The sequence below is a fragment of the Arachis ipaensis genome, chromosome B08 (genome assembly GCF_000816755.2).
Source record: "Arachis ipaensis cultivar K30076 chromosome B08, Araip1.1, whole genome shotgun sequence".
Taxonomy (NCBI): Eukaryota; Viridiplantae; Streptophyta; class Magnoliopsida; order Fabales; family Fabaceae; genus Arachis; species Arachis ipaensis.
The window spans coordinates 88,954,703-88,967,482 of NC_029792.2; the positions used below are offsets into that span (position 1 = coordinate 88,954,703).

Consider the following 12,780-nt stretch of genomic DNA (forward strand, 5'->3'; position numbering starts at 1 on the left):
TTCTGCTGAGGTCGACCATTCTCAACCTGATTCGGATTGTGAGATTCTTAACCATGAGGATGGGACCATGGATACTATCCCTGTGAATATCATTCCTCCTCCTTCGGCTACTGATGCTATTATTGGAGAAACTTTGAACCCTTTATGATATTGTTGGTTTTTTATCTGTACAGCCTGATTTGTGGGCTTTTTAAACTCTGTTTTTTATGATGGTAGATTGCTTTGACTTTTTGGTTGCTTCTATACAACTTTAACAAAACACTTTTAAACTCTCGAGGCTTGCCTTTCAGGTGACCTTTTGAGTCTTTTATTTTGAAGCGTACATTTCTATACTGTCCATGTATTTGCAACCTTTGTAGATCTTTATAGAGCATTGATACTCGGTTGTCCGATCTCTTTTGGTTAGATCTTTGTTTAGTCCACCTTTTGTTCGGGGCGAGATGACCTTTGAGGGTAACTTTGTCTAATAACTTTTTAGCGTTCTGGTTGAACCCTTTTTTAGTTAGTCTGGACAATTTTGATAGCTTTGTGGAGCCGTGGCTTTTTGGGCTAAATTACATCCCTTTTAGCGCACGTTTTTTGTAGGTCCGATTTTACTTGTCGGTCCAAGCCATAGCTTTGGTTTATCCGACTTCTCTTTGTCAGTCCGAGTTGTAGCTTTTTGTTGATCCAACTTTTCTTGTCGGATGGATCTGTAGCTAAGTTATTTTTAGTATTCCGTTTTAAGTCAGACCTCGCCAGGCCAATTTTTATGGATTACTTTTTATAACTTCTTGCATTAATCTGTTGTTATCGCTTTCATCTTAGCCGACTTTGTCGAAATCGGGCAATGAATTTTGTTTTCACTTTTTGTCGACCTTGTCAAAATCGGGCGTTGAATTCTGTTTTCATCTTTGCCGACCTTATCATGATCGGGTGGTGAATTTGGTTTTCACCTCGCCGACCTTGTCGTGATCAGGCAGTGAATTTTTTGCGCGCAGATTAATGCGTCTTGGTAGCGGATTTTAGAATCTGAACAATTTTATTCAAGTAGAAAAACAGGCATGTAGACAGGAATATATACATATGAGTGTTTACCCTTCTGAGTCGGGCAATTCTATAGATCTTGGTTTGGTGCCTCATTAAAAAACCTTTTCAAGAAAAAGAGTGCGCCTTGACCTAAGATCTTTATTACTTTCTAACTATAGTACCTTCTTAGATTATAGGCGTGCCACAACCTTGGTAGCTCTCGTCCCCCGAGGTCGGACACCTTGTAGTAGCCCTTTCCCAGTACCTCTACAACTCGGTAAGGACCTTTCCAGTTAGATGATAGCTTCCCTTCTCCTGACTGACCTGCTCCGATGTCATTTCAAATTAGGATGAGATTGTTGTTGGCGAAGCTTCGCTGGATTACCCTTTGATTGTACGTTGAAGTCATTCGACGTTTTAATGCTTCTTCTCTTATCCAAGCTCTTTCTCAGACTTCCTGAAGTAAGTCGAGTTCTATCTGTTAATTTTGGGCATTGGCCTCTTCATTGTAGAGGATCCTTTTGGGGATCCTTCCTCTATCTCTACTGGGATCATTGCCTCCATTCCATAAGCAAGTCAAAAGGGCGATTCTCCTGTGGTGGAGTGTGGAGTTGTTCGATATGCCCATAGGACTTGGGGAAGCTCTTCAGCCCAAACTCCCTTTGCATCCTGTAGTCTCCGTTTTAACCCGGCTAGTATGACTTTTTTGGCAGCTTCTGCGTGTCCGTTAGCTTGTGGGTATTCTACGGATGTGAATTGGTGCTTTATTTTTAAGTCGGCTACCAAATTCCTGAAACATGTATCAGTGAATTGAGTGCCATTATCTGTAGTGATGGAGTATGGGACCCCAAACCTTGTAATAATGTTCCTATATAGAAATTTCCGACTTCTTTGGGCGGTGGCATTAGCTAGGGACTCTGCCTCAATCCATTTTGTGAAATAGTCTACCCCTACAATGAGGTACTTGACTTGTCCCGATCCTTGGGGAAAGGGTCCGAGGAGGTCTAGCCCCCACTTTGCGAATGGCCAAGGTGATATTACACTGATGAGCTCCTTTGGTGGGGTGATGTGAAAGTTAGCATGCTTCTGACATGGTGGACATGTCTTGACGAACTCTGTCGCTTCTCTTTGTAAGGTTGGCTAGAAGAATCCAGCTTGTAGTACCTTTTTGGAAGGAGCTCGTGCCCCCAAGTGGTTGCCACACATGTCACTGTGTACTTCTTCCAGGACTTCCCTTGTGTTGGAGGTCGGTACGCATTTTAGGAGGGGTTTTGAAAACCCTCTCCTATATAGGATGTTGCCCACTATAGTGTAGTACTGCGCTTCTCGTATTAACCTTTTTGCCTCTTTTTTATCTGCGGGTAGTGCCTCTGACTTGAGTTAATTGATTATGGGGGTCATCCACCCTTGATCCTGACCTGATATGGTTAGAACCTTTTCTTCCTCTGAAATTGATAGGCTTTGCAGCGTTTCTTGGATGAGGCTTCTATTATTGCCCCCTGGTTTGGTCCTGGCTAATTTTGAGAGGGCATCAGCTCGGGCATTTCACTCTCGGGGTATATGTTGGACCTCATATTCCCCGAATTATCCGAGCTGTTCTCTGGTTTTGTCCAGGTACTTTTTTATGGTGGGATCCTTAGCTTGGTAGTTCTCTTCTATTTGTGAGGTAACTATTTGTGAGTCACTGAAGATGGTGAGTTTTTGAACTCCTACCTCCTTAGCCAGCCTCAAACCAGCCAGTAATGCCTCGTGTTCAGCTTGATTATTTGAAGCAAGGAATTCGAATTTTAGTGAGAGTTCGATTTGTGTCCCCTGATCACTTTCTATTATCACACCTGCACCACTCCCGGTTTTGTTCGAAGAACTGTCCACGTAGAGATTCTATTTTGTGGGTTTTCCCGGGGTATCAGTGTACTCGGCGATGAAGTCGGCTAGATATTGTGATTTGATGGCGCTCTGAGCTTCATACTGAAGGTCGTATTCGGACAACTTGACCGCCCACTGTAAGATTCTTTCAGCTAAGTCTGTTTTCTATAGGATGCCCTTTATGGGCTCATTGGTCTGAACCTTAATAGTGTGCGCTTGAAAGTACGGGCGGAGTCGTCGAGAAGTGAGTATGAGTGCATAGGCGAAATTTTCTATCTTTTGATAGTTCGTTTCGGCCCCTTGTAACACTTTGCTGATAAAGTAGATGGGTTGCTGCCCATGTTCGTCTTCTCTGACTAATGCTGAAGTGATTGCCCGATTTTCCACTACAAGGTATAATATAAGTGCTTCTCCTACCCGTGGTCGAGTAAGAATGGGTGGTTGCCCCAAGAATTTCTTGAAATCTTGGAAGGATTGTTCACACTCTGTTGTCCATTCGAACCTCTTTCCTTTCCTTAATGTGGCGTAAAAAGAGAGAGAGATCTGATGGCTGACCCGGCCAGAAACCTGGACAGGGCTGCAAGTCTTCCGTTGAGCTGTTGTACTTCTTTAACGTAGGTCAGACTTTTCATATTGAGTATAGCCTGACACTTATCTGGGTTCGCCTCAATTCCTCTTTGCGTGAGCATGAAGCCCAGGAATTTGCCAGCTTCTACCGCAAAGGTGCATTTTGTGGGATTAAGTCGCATACCATACTTTCTGATGGTGTCGAACACCTTGGTGAGGTCGGGCAACAGTTTTCCCTCATTTTGTATTTTTACCAGCATATCGTCCACGTAAACCACCATTAATTTCCCAATGTGGTCCGCAAAGACTTTGTTCATCAATCTTTGGTAGGTAGCTCCTGCGTTTTTGAGCCCGAATGGCATGATGATATAGCAGTAATTTGCTTTTGGGGTTATGAACGAGATTTTTTCTTGGTCGGGTGGATACATCGGGATTTGATTGTATCCTGAATAGGCGTCCATGAAGGAGAGGTATTTGTATCCCGAAGAAGCTTCCGCTAGAGTATCTATACTTGGGAGTGGATAGGGATCTTTTGGGCAGGCTTTATTGAGATCGGTGTAGTCAGTGCATATCCGCCACTTTCCGTTTGACTTCTTTACCAAGACAACGTTGGCCAGCCATAGTAGGTATTTGACCTCCCTTATGAACCCTGCCTCTAGTAAGGCTTTTACCTGCTCTTCCACAGCTTGAGATTCTTCCGGTCCGAGTTTCCTACGCTTCTGCTGCACTGGTCGAGATCCTGGGTACACTACTAGTTTGTGGCACATTAGATTGGGATCAATGCCTGGCATGTCTGCGGCCTTCCATGCGAAGAGGTCGGCGTTATCTTTTAAGAACTGTATTAAAGAGTCCTTTAGGTCTCCTTTTAAGGTTGCCCCGACCTTTGTCATCTTATCAAGGGCGTCGCCGATTTGGACCTCTTCAGTCTCGCCTTTAGGTTGTGGCCGAAGTTCCTCGCGACCTCGAACTCCCCCAAGTTCGATAGTCTTGATCTCTTCTCCTTTGCCTCTAAGGTTCAAACTTTCGTTGTAACAGCGTCGCACAATTTTCTGGTCTCCTTTTATCGTGGCGATCCCTTCTAGGGTTGGGAACTTCATACATAGATGTGGGGTCGAGACTACTGCAGTGAGCTGGTTCAGTGTTGTTCGACCTATTAAGGTGTTATAAGCTGAGCTCACGTCGACTATGATGTAGTCTATGCTGAGTGTCCTTGACCGGGTTCCCTTTCCGAAGGTCATGTGTAGTGAAACATATCCAAGTGGTTAGATTAGAGTGTTTCCCAGTCCGAACAAGCTGTTCGGATATGCTCTGAGCTCTTTATCTTATAGGCCGAGTTTCTCGAAGGCGGATTTAAACAAGATATCCGCAGAGCTTCCTTGGTCTATTAGGGTTAAATGGAGATTTGCATTGGCTAGTATGATAATAATGACCATGGGATCATCATGTCCCAGGATGATGCCTGTTGCGTCTTCTCGGGTAAAGGTAATAGTGGGGAGGTCGGATGACCTCTCTCCCTCCTCAAGATGATATACCTCTTTAAGGTGTCTTTTACAAGATGATTTAGAGATCCCTCCTCTTGCAAATCCTCCATTTATCATGTGAACATGTCTCTCAGGAGTGTGAGGTGGTCGTTCAACCCATCCGACCTCTTCGTCCCTTCTTCGTTTTCTTGGCTCATCTGCTTTGTTGGCTAAGTATCGGTCTAGTCGTCCTTCTCTTGCCAATTTTTCTATGACGTTCTTTAAGTTAAAGAATTCGTTAGTAGAATGTCCATAAATTCGATGGTATTCGTAGTACTCTGTCCAGTTTGCCCCTCCTTTCTTGCTTTTGATTGAGCGAGGTGGCGGAATCTTTTCAGTGTTGCATATTTCTCGGTAAACGTCCACAAGGGACACTCGGAGGGGGTGTAACTGTGGTATTTTCTGGGTCTTTCACTGGGTTGATCTTCTTTTTTCTTGGACTCTGTATCTTTGTCTCGAGGAGGATAGGAGAATCCAGATTTTGAAGCTCCTCCTAATCGAGAGTTCTCCTCCATGTTGATATACTTCTCTGCCCGTTCTTGTACTTCGTTCAAAGATGTTAGATGCTTTTTTGATATGGAGTGACTAAAAGGTCCTTCTTTCAGGCCATTGATAAGCCCCATAATGGCTGCTTCTGTGGGCAGACTTTGTATTTCCAGATATGCTTTGTTGAATCTTTCCATGTAACTGCGAAGACTTTCTGGATCTCCTTGCTTGATTCCCAGTAGGCTCGGGGCATGTTTGGCTTTGTCTTTCTGGATGGAGAATCTGGCGAGGAATTTTTTGGCTAGGTCATCGAAACTGGTGATGGATCTAGGGGGTAAGTTTTTGAACCACTTTATGGCTACCTTTGTTAAGGTGGTTGGGAAGGCCTTGCATTGAATGGCGTCCGAGGCAATGGTGAGGTACATTCGACTTCTGAAGTTACTAAGATGATGGCCTGGGTCTGATGTGCTGTCGTATAAGATCATGTCAGGAGCTTTGAAGTCTTTTGGGATCTTAGTCTTCATGATTTCTTTGGTGAATGGGTCTTGATCTCTATGGGAGTTGTCATCACGATTGGTCTGAACTGTTTTAGCTTTGAGGTCGGCTTCGAGCTTTAAGAGTTTGTTTTCTAACTCTCGACATCGTCTAGTTTCTCTCTGGAGGTCCCTCTTGGCTTCGCACTGGTGTTCAGCTTCTTTTTCAAGTTGTTTGAGACGTTCCTGTTGAGCTTGTAGGGCATTCAGAATTTCTGTGTTTGGGGGTTGCTTATCTCCTCCGTTTTGGGGTGTGTCTTTGAACGTGGTGTCTGTGTTTTTGTGCGGCGTCCTATTTTCCAAATCAGACTCCCGGTCGTTGTCAAGGTTGTCCGCCATAATAATGGGATGACTTTCAGGTTCCCCGGCAACGGCGCCAATGTTCTGAGAGTTACCTGAAACTGAAGGTCGATCTCGGATGAGATCTGCTGTGGTGGCCGAAGCTGTGGTGTCCGACCTGGTGGAACTGGTGGAGCTGGAGATGCTACTGATCCTTCGTCACCTGAGGGTGGTGGTACCTACAAGAGACTTCGATGCTTAAGTTAGCATGGGCTTTAAGCAGGTTTTTTTTGTAGAATCAGAGTATGAGTTATACCTGGGTGCTCTAGTATATTTATAGTAGTGTGGAGTGACCTTTCTGGAGATAAGATAGTTATCTTATCTTATCTTATCTTTGAGTGAAGTCATCTTCTCTTTAAGGGCAACTGCCTTTATCTTTCTAGGCTTTGGCTGCCTTTAGATTGGGCCGTGTTCCTTCGTTTGGGCCTGATTTGGGCTCTTTTGGCGATTTTGCTGAACTCTTTTAAAGAAGAGGTCGAAGGACCTGACCTAAAGAGGTTGGTCGCTTTGTCTTCAATCAATCCGGGTCGGATAGCTCGACCCAGGGTATGAACAGCAAGCAATCAAAACACTATCTAAGCAATTAACAGTCTAACAAGCCAATGTATGAAATTAAATTAATTTAATTCTAGAACTAATTAAACTAACTAAAAGTAACTAAAACAAGAATTGAGCAAGTGATGTTTTGGGGTTTTTAAATAAGTTGCAAAAGAAAACTCTTGGCTAAGGTATGGGAATCAAAATCACTATCTTTGTCTAACAACTATAAGTCTACTTCTATAATTGAAGTATGTCAAATGGGCATAATCAATATCAACTCACAAGTCCCAATCTAGCTACTAATTAACTTAGTAGAAGATTAGTGTCAATGAGTATCAAATTGGCTAACAATGGTTCTCAAATCATCAATTCACCGAGACCCAATGACTCAAGGTCACTCAATTCCTTGAACCTAGGCCAAGAGTATAGAAATGTACTCCATAATTAGAGAAAACAATTTATCAAACACTTGGTGAGCAAGAAAAAGAAACATCATGTAATTGAAAAAATGAAGCACAATTAAATCTACCCACTACTAATTAGTAATGATCACAACTCAATTAACACATATAAATTATAAAAACTTTAATGCATTAATAGAAATTCAAAATTAACAAGATCCATAAACCAACAAACTAAGGGAAAGTAGCTCACCATGTTTCTAAGTGAAATTAAGCTAGAGAAACTACAATTAAAGCAACAAAAGGGAAATTCAACAAGATCCAAACTAGGAATTAAGACAAAATATAAACAAAATGCACTAAAATCCTAGAAAAAAGGGAGAGTTTCTCTCTCTAAAAATCTAGGAACAAAAACTAGCTCAAAATTAAGTAAAATGTGTGTATGCTTGTGTGTGTTTCTATTCCCTCTTCAATTCTTGGCCTTTCTCCATTCAGAGTTGAGTTGATTTGGGCCTAAGAAAGGTCCGAAAATCGCTGTCACATACAATTCAAAGAAATTCACGCACTTCATGTCATGCGTACACATGTGTCATGCGTACGCATGAGCCATGCGTACACGCGAACGCCAGATCCTCAAAACTTCAATTCTTCATTTCCTTCCACTTTTGCATACTTCCATTCCATCTTCCAAGCCATTCTTGCCCTATAGATCCTGAAATAACTCAACAAACATATTATGGCATCAAATGGTAATAGAAGAGAATTAAAAGTTAACATCTTTGAGGCCTAGAAAGCATGTTTTTATTATTAAGCATAAATTAGGAAGAATCTTAAAACCATGCTATTTTAGTGAATAAATGTAAGAAATTTTGATAAAATCTACCAAATTCAACACAAGATAAACCATAAAATTGTGGTTTATCAACCTCCCTACACTTAAACATAGCATGTCCTCATGCTAAACATTAGGAGACCAAAAAGGTTAAAGGAAATAGTAAGACTTATGGAATACAACCTATCTACATGAATGCGACTAATGTACCTAATGAAAAATGCTTCTATTCACTTGGTTATAAATAAATCAATCTCCAAGAACATATGTAAGTACGTATGTAACACCCTAATTACCCTAAGTCTTACCTCATGCCGTAAAGCAAAGGTTAATTAAAGGTCACGACAATTCTAAAGCTAGTACATAATATATTTAGAAAGAAATAGTAATTCTAGAAGCCCGATGAAGAAATAAGCTCAAAAATAGAGTTACAAAAGTGCAAAACATTCACACAAAGCTACAAACTTAAGGCACAAGATATAGAAACAAGATAAAGAAGCATAAATGGATATATGAGTATAATAGTCATAAGGGACTAGCCTCAGCCCGCGGAGTTTAGACCGACTAGTTATATACAGACATACAGAGTTTTGAAAATTAAAACAGCTTATATAATATCTTTCTCAAGTTAGCCTCTAAGGCAAATATAAATACAAAAGTGAGAGAAACTAAGCAAAATATCCAAAAGACTCCAAAATATGATAAGGACCCTCCGCTTTGTCACCATCATGTAACTCATCGAGGTGGGTTACGACCTGCATCTGAAAAATAACAACAAAGTATGGAATAAGAACTGAAGGTTCTCAGTATGGTAATAGTGCCTAGTAATGTAAGATATAAGACTCCAGGACGCCAAAGGCAATCCTAGAGCTTCATATCAATCATGAGATTCAACTTAAAGCTTAACTAAATTTAAAACCATCATTTTAAAACCATAATAAAATAAGGGGATCTAACTTAGGGATTTTCTAATCTAACATTTACACCACTGTCCCACAGCCTTCACCAGCCTAACCGCCATGCGATCCCATTGCCACCGCCGACCGATCCTCCTCAATCCCAGCAGAAAACACAAGTAATGGCAATGCAAGTAAAACATAAGTATAATCATGTATATCAAGTAATTCAAGAAACAACTAAGCATGTTATACAATTAGGCAAACAATGCAAGTCGGCACAGCAAGCAAACATATAAAATATGGACATGATGAATGCCTGTCTTATTTGGTTGTGATATCACATCGTCAGTTCAACTGCCAACCCGACACATCCCCATGGGAATGTTGCCTTTCAATCACGTATATAGCTACGGGAACCCCCCCACGGATATAGTGCCAGGCACACTCCTGTGATCTGAAAGGATACGAGTGGGATACTCTGCCACAGACCTCACATCTCAATGTAAGCGGGCTAAACCAACCGTCCTTACACCGCTGTCACGACCTCGACAAGCGGGATTAACCAACCGTCCTTGCCAGGTGCATAACGTCTCAACAATGTCAGTGTAAAATAGTATATCAGTGGTTTTCAAAAACCATTTTTCAATACTCGGTCCACTCTGAGTCCTAGACTCATCTCAAGCATCATCAAATCCACAACTAGACAATTTCATCATATCAATTGTGTTTATAGTACCCTACCACTTCACTCAACTAATCTACCCTCAGTACTTCATAATCCTAAGGCTCCGTCTTCTAAAATTTTTTCCTGAAATTATCTAGTTAACTTACTTATGGTATTTTCTATGTCTCAAAGCCTAAAAACAAGTTAAGGCACCCTAGATAAGCTTCACAGAAGTTCATAAGATTGCTGAGAAGGTAAAACAGTTAAAAATAAGGGTTTTTTTTATAGAGGTTTTGCGTATGCACAGAAGGTAAAGTTTTCCATTTTGAGTGCACACATGGATACGTGCGAACGCCCTCGACAGAAGGCACTTCCTAGCATGTGCGTACGCACGATGTTGTGTGTACGCATATTTTCAAAATTTTACAGGGTGCGTGTACGCACAAGGGTGTGAGTACGCACAAGTAAAAACATGGTCTCTGCTCAAAGCACGCGCACAGCATTGTGCGTACGCACACAAACCCTAACTCACAATTTATGCAACATCACAGAAATCATATTTTTGACACCAACTTCCAATGATCATATATTTTTTCTATAAAATTCCGATTTCCATAAAATATATACCATTTTAAAGCTCTTTGAATTATCTTCAATTTGATACAAAGTTCACTCAATTTCAAAAACTATAGTTCAAAATATGATCCGTCAATGCTCGTCAAAAATCTATTTTCACCAAAAACCTTTAAACCTCAATTCTACCAAACTCTCAATCCAAAATCACTTATTCCACATTCAAAATAGTCTTAATGTACCTAAATCATATTCGTATACCTTTTCATCACTTTATAACCTAGCAACACATAAAATCATCCATTCCACACACCAAAGTCTACAAGTAAACTCAAATCTCAATAATTTACATCATAAAATATCATTCCACCATCCTCTATCAACATCGACGAACCTCATAATTCATTAACAATTCTCAAAATCATCATTATCCAATCCCACATCATACATCAACATCATCATTCACCGAAGTAATCGCAATCATCAAAATTATCATACGTCAACAATGATCTCAACCAATTCAATCCTATCCTAAGGTCTACTAGCCTAAGTGTCCAAAAATATTTTACATATTATATAGAGGAAACCGAAACCATACCTTGACTGATTCGCAATATGTGCTATACACCAAATTTGTGTCCACACGAAGTCTCCAATCACCAATAATTCATCCAAAGCTCCAATAATTCATAAGTCAAGCTAGACATACATAATTTTGTCATAAATCAACGCTTAGGGTTCATAAATTTCACAAATTTACAAGGTAAAGAGTTTCCTTACCTTCTCCGATGGTGTTTGGGCCACAAACCACCAATAGCCCAACCTTAGATACCACCTAATAAATCAAAACACAAAAATTTACACAAAATCAACACCTACATTTCTGAATTTCTTAGGGTTTCAATTTCAAAATTTTTGCAACACAAGTTAGATGAAACTAACAGACTCAGCGAGAGCTTCACGTAGCCGCTGACGGCACGCGAATCGGAGCACCGTAGTTATTATGGCCACCGAAAGTGGAGGATGAATAGTGACACTGTCCCTTTTGCTCTCACTTCACTTCAGCCACTCAACCCTTATGTGAGTGTGTTTGTGGCTGAAAGGGTTCATTAATGAGTGATATATATGTTGGGCTTGGACCCATCTTGGGCCCAATCTAACCCGTTAGTATTTTTTGGCCCGTTTGGCTCAATTTTGGGTCAAACCTTTAAAATTAGTGCCTGGTTTTATATTCTAATTATTTTCTTAATCTTTTCTACTATTTTTATCATTCTCGCACAGTTGGTGCACGAATCCCCACACCTTCGTACAGATGTACCAGAAAGTGCACTGGGTTGTCCAAGTAATACCTGAGCGAGTCAGGGTCGATCCCACGAGGAATGTGGTTTGAAGCAAGCTATGGTTATCTTGCAGGTTTTAGTCAGGCGAAATCAGCAGTTGTTGGATTTGTGAGATCTAAACTAGGTTGACATGTAACTAATAAAATACTTTGTATATTAGAAGGGAATCAATAATAGGAATATGATTAAGGATTGGAGTTGTTTTGTCTTTCTGAATTAACTCTGGTATTACTGTATTCTTTTTTTGTGAGTGATTTCTTCTATAGCAGGCTGTATGTGATCAATGCCATTATCCGTGGTCATCCAATCTGACGGAGGGTAAAGCTCTAGCAGTTCATTCTCTTGGTGATCCTACTCAAAAAGCCACAGACAAAGGTCGAATCTTTTGGATCAGAGAATGCTGCTTCTGTGGGTTCTAGCCTATACCACAGAGACCCTAATCTCCCCAGAAATCGGCTGAATTGGTGTCTCGAGAAGTCCCCAACGAAGTCGTGGATTAGCCGTCTGAGAGATGCATAATCAAGTTGGTGGTTTACGATTTCTAGTCACGTATTCACACAAACCCAAGTGGACATGGGTGGTTGTCAGGCACGCGGTCCTAGTATGATGAACAGAGCTGATTGTCATTGATCATCCTATTCACCATGTTGAAGAACGAGTATGCATCTTAGAAATAAATCAAACACGGATCGAAGAAGAAACAGTAATACTTTTATTAATTCATAGGAATCAGCAGGGCTCCTCCCCTCAACCTAGGAGGTTTAGAAACTCATACTAAAAGGAAAATATAATGATAAATGTGTAAAGTGGTAAAAGAGATCTGAATTACATAAATCTAATCCCTTAAATACTAAACAAATGACGAGTAATGGTAAAACAATCTTTTTAGCGCTAAAATCCACTTCTGGGGTCCACTTGGTGAGTGTTTGGGCTGAACTTTGATGAGATTCACGTGCTATGAGGCCTCTAGGGCGTTGAACGCTGGCTAGGGGGTCCTCTCTGGGCGTTTGGACGCTGGACTGTGCTCTTTGGGCGCTGGACGCCTGGAAGGGGGCAGGAGGTTGGGACTATTATACATTGTAGAAAAGCTCTGGAAGTCAACTTTCCATAGTCGTTGAGAACGCTCCATTTGTACTTCTGTAGCTCCAAAAAAGCTCTTCTGAATGCAAGAAGGCAGATCCGGACAGCATCTGCAGTGCTTTCTCTGTCTCT

General features: G+C 41.1%; 1 long non-coding RNA gene across 2 annotated transcripts in view; it reads right to left on the bottom strand.

The window, feature by feature from the left end:
* LOC107611848 overlaps positions 7,626–12,780 on the bottom strand; it is a 13,751-nt gene continuing 8,596 nt past the window's right edge. The window contains exon 3 of one of the 2 annotated variants that reach the window (XR_002352665.1): positions 7,626–7,972. This is a non-coding gene — a long non-coding RNA (uncharacterized LOC107611848). Of the gene's footprint in view, positions 7,973–8,758; positions 8,854–12,780 lie in introns of those variants that run through there. The other variant, XR_002352664.1, reaches the window with a different exon arrangement.